Source organism: Grammomys surdaster, unplaced genomic scaffold (genome assembly GCF_004785775.1).
Source record: "Grammomys surdaster isolate TR1022 unplaced genomic scaffold, NIH_TR_1.0 126028, whole genome shotgun sequence".
Taxonomy (NCBI): domain Eukaryota; kingdom Metazoa; phylum Chordata; class Mammalia; order Rodentia; family Muridae; genus Grammomys; species Grammomys surdaster.
Window position 1 is genome coordinate 4,118,465 of NW_021620841.1, and position 6,470 is coordinate 4,124,934.

General features: G+C 41.0%; 1 non-coding gene across 1 annotated transcript; it reads left to right on the plus strand.

The window, feature by feature from the left end:
* Nucleotides 1–5,956: 5,956 nt before the first annotated feature.
* LOC114610113 lies at nucleotides 5,957–6,093 on the plus strand. Its single transcript, XR_003709639.1, has one exon. It is a non-coding gene; the product is annotated as a small nucleolar RNA SNORA48 (small nucleolar RNA).
* The last annotated feature ends 377 nt before the right edge of the window (nucleotides 6,094–6,470 follow it).

The following is a 6,470-nucleotide window of genomic DNA, read 5'->3' on the forward strand; positions in this document are numbered from 1 at the left end:
GAAGTGCCTTACTATTTTTTTTAAAAAATGTATTATTAGAACAGATGTGTTTCCCACTAGCTTGAATTCAGCCACTCCCACGCACAGAATACGATGAAGTGACTTATTCAGTAAAAAGTGATTTATGGAGAGAAAAAAAAAAGCACACCAAACCAAACAAACAAGCAAAAACAAAAAACAACAACAACAACAAAAAACAAACAAAAAAAACACCACAGTAGTTTTGTAATGATTGGAATGAGGTGGAAAAATTCAGTTAAGAACAAGAATGCTTCTGCACTTGGACAACAGTAGGAATCATGAGATTTAAAACCATAAAGGTAGAATATTTAAAAGGAAATATAGGCAAGGCTCTGGAGTAAACAGGTGGAGATGCATCAAAAATAACTTCATAGTTTTCAGCACTACCCTTAAGAAGAAGACATGCTGGTTTTGAGAATCAGCCTCATAGCATAGTTTTATGGAATTTAGAGAACAAGGAAGGGTTTTAGTGTGGATGATCAACTAGGCAAGTGCGATGGGGAGGTCAAAACAGTGAATCAGCCTTTAAAGGTCTTTACATTCTCTTCCTAAAACGTCACTGGTGACTGTCAACATTTCAAGAAAGCGATGAGGCAGAACTCAGACACCAGGAAGTAACTTCAGTGACAGAGTGGGGTTACATATACAAAACTATTTAGGTAAGTTTGGAAATGAAGACAAAGTTAAAAACAAGAAACAGGGATTCAAGATGCTGATGTTGAGAAAACAGCATCCTGTCCTAATTAAAGAGCATTTTTAAAGCCTTAAAAATGGTGTCTTCATGGCATTATGATCAACATTTCAACACCTAATAACTGGACAAAGAGGGTTTCATTGCTGCATTTCTGTACCTGTATATGTGTTGGTCCGTCATTTCACCCTTTATTAGCTTTTCTTATCCTTTCTTTCCCCCTCACATCCATCATAATATCTTTTTTAATATTCACGTCCTCCTTGCCTTTGGAGTCCATATTTGAGAAAAAGTATGCAATGTTTGACTTTGTAAGATGATCTTTGATTCTATTCATTTTCCTTCAAATAACACATCATTCTTCTTTATAAATGAAAAATGTGTCATATATTTTTTCATTATTATCCATTTGTGTCTTAGCTACCTTTCTATTGCTATGATAAAACATTATGACTGAAAGCAACTTGAAAAGGAAAGGGTCTATTTCATCTTACAGTTTACAGTCCATCACCCTGGGAAGTCAGTCAAGGAATTCAAGACAGGAACCTGGAGACAGAAACTGATGGAAAAATCTGGATAAATACTGCTTACTGCTTGTTCCTAATGGCTTGGGCAGCCAACTTTCTTATATACCCCAGGACTCCCAGCCTAGATATGACTCTACTCACATTGGACCTGACTCTTACACATCAATCATTAAATAAAAAAAAAAAGTCCCACAGGCTAGTCTACAAGCCAATCCTAGGGAGGCAACTTCTCAGTTTTGGTTCCTTCTTCTCAGATAACCCCAGCTTGTGCCATGTGAACAAAACTAGCCACCAGAGCAATCTGTTAATTGGAGTCTATGCTGATCTCACAGTTTGAATATTGTGAAGCAATAAACATGGATATGCAGTTATCTTTGTTGTAAGTTGACTTAGATCACTTGATGGCATACCCACAAATTTATGGATCATATATTTCACGTGAATTTTTAACTTTTAAGAACCCCCCCCATACTGATTTCAAAGTTGCTGAGCTAACTGTTCTCATTTCAGAACACTCGTCTTCGTGGATTATGACATAGTACTTGATAGCATAAATGCAGTCACAGAAAAAATGCATAAAGCAAACCCCAGCCAAGGAACTGACAAGTGTTCTCCACACCTGTCTATTCTCTAAACAAACTTAGGTTTGTCTGATATAAAAGCTAGACATGAAAAGGAGGGTTTTAATTCAAAGTTCACACTCTTCCAAATGCATTTTTTAAAAAAAAAAAAAAAACTAGATGCTTTACAAAATCCAGAGTGCAAGCTAGGACCCAAGTTGCAGAGCAATTACATGGATTTCTGCATTTGGAAACTTGCTCTTTCCAAGCCGCAGAAATGAAAACAAAGCGTATATGAAAAATGACTGTCCCGCTGTTCCATGAGTGTTTGCATGCTGTTTCCCAGCAGAGACCCAGCCTCAGACTTGTGCACACTCAGAAAGGTAAAAGACAGCATTCGGGGAATGTGAGATTGGAGGGATGGAACGCATCCCTTTTGTTCCTTGCCAAGCTTACCTTGACATTTACTTTTATAAACACAATCAGCAAAGGCTGTGCAAAGAAATTAGCTTTTGAATCTACATCTGGAGTTCTTCTTGGCTGCCACATTTTAAACCAGCTAAGAGAGTCATTCTCTCCCTTTCAGCAATGCTAATTTGCGTTGCATCTCTTGTCTAACTTCCTTTTTCACTAGGAATAGCATCTTCTCCTTGTCACAGCAGGGTGACATGAAAGCCCTTAATGTCACCTTTGTTTTAGACTAGCCATCCTAACGTGTGCTGATGGCCAGGCAAAGGGAACACGGAAACACTGAAAATTACTTTGTTGCTGGGGTTACAGCTCATTCATTTCTTCTTTCGCTCCTATGTTAGAATGTTATCCTAGAACTGAGTTAAGAAGATGGAGGTGTACAGGTACGTCCATCTAAATGTTGCCTTGAATGTGTTTAATCTTCCTGAACAATTCAAAGGAAGACAACAGATTCAACACATTATTCTTGGGATTTTGTTATTGTTCTTTTAAAATCTTAACCACCGCTACCCCTCCAAAAAAAAAAAAAAAAAAGATTCAGATGAGATGGTCTGAGCCTAAGAGGGATTGGGGCTCTAATTATTTATATAAGTCATATGATGACGTTTTATTCTTTCCTATTTCATGTTTATAAAACAGTGTTCTGAGACTAAATTAGCATTCTAACCGGGCTTTGCTCTGTATTCTCTCTCTCTCTCTCTCTCTCTCTCTCTCTCTCTCTCTCTCTCTCTCTCTGTGTGTGTGTGTGTGTGTGTGTGTGTGTGTGTGTGTGTGTGTGTGTGTGTTTTCTTTTTTGCATTCTTACCCCTCAGTAACTCAGGTACACCTTCAGCTCCTGGAACTCAATACAAATTTTTCCCATTTAATATTACGCCATCCCATCTGCAGACACCAAACCCAGACACTATTGCTGATGCCAAGAAGCGCTTGCTGACAGGAGCCTGGTATAACTGTCCCCTGAGAGGCACAGCCAGAGCCTGACCACTACAGATGACGATGCTCACAGCCAACCATCTGACTGAGCAAGGGGACCTCAATGGAGGAGTTAGGGGAAGGACTGAAGGAGCTGTAGAGGTTTGCAATCCCATAGGAAGAACAACAATATCAACCAAGCAGGCCCCCCAGAGCTCCTAGAGACTAAACCACCAACCAAAGAGTACACATGGATGGACCCATGCTCCAGCTGCATATGTAGCAGAGGATGGCCTTATCTGGCATCAATGGGAGGGGAGGCCCTTGGTCCTATGGAGGCTCCATGCCCCAATGTAGGGAAATGCCAGGGTGGGGAAGCTGGAGTAGGTGGGTGAGTAGGGGAGCACCCTTATAGAAGCGGGGGGGGGGAGGAATGGGATAGGGGGTTTGCAGAGGCGAAACTGGGAATTGGGACAATATTTGAAATGTAAATAAATAAAATAACCAATTTAAAAAAAAAAACAAGATTACTGAAGGATAAAAGGATTGGCCACTAGTCATATATAAATCCATAGAGCTGCTCACATTCCTGATTTATTGTATTGTCGTGCTCATAATGTCAACAGAGCTCTGTTAACTTAAATACTGTATTATACTTGTAGATCACCTACATGATAGAGTGAAGACTTGTGATCATTGTTCTGTTTACTTGGCCAATTTAGAAACCCAGTTGTTCCCAGTTCCCAACTTGATTGAATCGACCTCCTTGTACAGATCCTCCCATATAGGGAAGAGTAAGAGACCTCTGTGAAACCATGCCTCAGAGGTTGTCACACATATGTGACATCTATACTCCACATATTAACGTCAAGAATTTACTTTCCAGTACATGTGAAGGACGAGTTTACACAATGACTGCCAACTGAGAAGCAGGGCCGCTTGTCCTGTCTTATGCTAAGCACACCTCGAAATCATTCTCTTTTATTGAAATTAAATGTTTCCTTGACTTGACTTTGGGTCTTGTATAGACACCCAAGACTGATATTTTCATACAGATGAGTATACGGAGATGTCTGCATCAGTTATACTTCCAAGGATTGGAAACAAACAGGATGGGGAGTGAGGAATGTTGGCATGGAATTGCAGTCTCAGCACCAGTGTGATGTGTCCCCATAGAGTCTTCCGAAGGACTGTCCCCTCACAACTCAGCTGAACTGAAGCAAGGAGCCAGGCCTCTGTGTCATTCTTACCTCATTCCTCCACTCACATCAACCAGCCATAGAAACTACGCAGCTTCCAAGAAGGAGATGAGGAGGGAATTGGGAACAAGTTCTCTGTACCCAGCACTTCTGATCCCCAAGGGAACAGGGTCACTGTGACTACAAATTCTGCTATGAAGTACGTAGCACAGAGTGGACTATGGGGGTGGAGAACAGAAAATGCAGGGACACAAGCCATTCCCCTTGTCTTGCCCCAAAGTGTCCAATGGTCCTGGTACTGCCTTAAAGGACAAAGTATACACACACACACACACACACACACACAAATCAGGAGAGTGCAATGGCAACATAGACAATAACTACTAACTGATAGGAATGGTCACTGTAAGGGGACTAGACATTTTATTATGACCAAGAACAAACCAACAGAAGAGTACAAACATTGGGGAATTGAATTTGCTGCTTTAGAAAATCCATCCATTTTTTTTACATTAAAATAAATCTCTTTATCATTTATTGCCAGTTATCATATTGGTGAGAAAAACCAATCTTTTCTGCCATTATGACCCCAGTATCCGATTGAACTGAGGCCAGGCTGACTCTGGTGACCAGGAGCTTTGCCAGCCGGCTGGTGCATCAATCCTGTAAGGAAGTTTTGATGGCTACAGATTCAAGACAAACAGGTTCTGTGTCCACATAACTCACATTCATGTTTGATTTGTCTCAAGACGCTGCACAGCCCCCTGATTGCCCTGCAATCCTAATTCTAAAACCTTGGATTCTGTAGCTGTCCTCTAGTTCAAAAGGGCATTCTCTAATCCCACTGTGTCTCTTCTTCCCACTGCCTTTTCTCAGTATGTACAGTAAAGCTTCTTGGATTCCCATTAGATAGGAAACTGTGACTCTAGGGAGATGAGCCAAAATTAGCCAGTTTTCCCCTTAGAAGAAACTTCTTCTCCATAGACACAATTCTATTTGCTTTAAAACCGTAAACTATTTAACATGCAATAGCAACCTTTTCTCCTTGCTGAAGCTGACTAAAAAGGAAAAACAGACCTCATATTTAAGACAAGAGTTCAAGGACCTTTCTCAGTCGAATCAACCTGATAAAAATGGCTTTTCCAGGTTGCTATTTTTAGCCCTCATCTTTTCCCTACCAAAATATGTTCTCACTGGTACAAAATGTTAGCTTACATGCACTAAGACTCATTTCTCCCCAATTGTGGGATTAGTAAAAATAACTCCACCCAAGTAAAGCAAATGGCATCTGAGTGTTTGAAATGATGTCAATGGAAGCCAGATTTCATGTGACTCTAACAGATAACTATGTCAGATGACCGTGTTGAGATTAATTGTTTGAGCTATTATTACTGCATTATATAAGCGTATTGAATTTATCGTCAGCTTATAATTTGCACACTGTAGACATAGGAGACACAAAGGTCCTATTATGTAGGGGAAAAAAACATTATATTCTTCTGCTCCCATTCCAGTTTTACCAGATGGTCCACATTAGCAAATCCTGGACATTGTCGTTTAAAAACATCAGTCAGCACCCCCTGGCAATGGGCAAAAGACTCCTTTTGGTGACTGTGTTCTTCTATCAGTCAGGGGCAGATGGCAGTCCTTTGTTCATCCTAGCTTGATGCCTGGCTTGGTGGCCAAAGCTGTCCTATGCCTAGGACACATAAAAAACAAATGTAATCAAATCCATACAACACAAAGTGGGAGGAGGAAGACAGAATTGCATTCCACCATGCCACTCAGTGCAGGTGAAGAAAGATGCCCACAGACCCACCCTCCATCCCCACAGAATGGGTAGGCCATAGATACACAGAGCCTAGCCTATGATACAACCATGCAACACAGCATGGGAAGAAGACCCAGACCTGTGGAAAACCAGGCCAGCCACAAACCTGCCCTCCAGCACATGGCAATAGGCAGGCCATGGACACTTGCTTGCCAGAGGATGTCACCCAGGGACCTGCCAGTTGCATGATGTCAGTAGGAACCACTACAGTGTGTGAGTATGGGATGGGCAGATAGGAAAGAAAGAAAAGTGGACCAG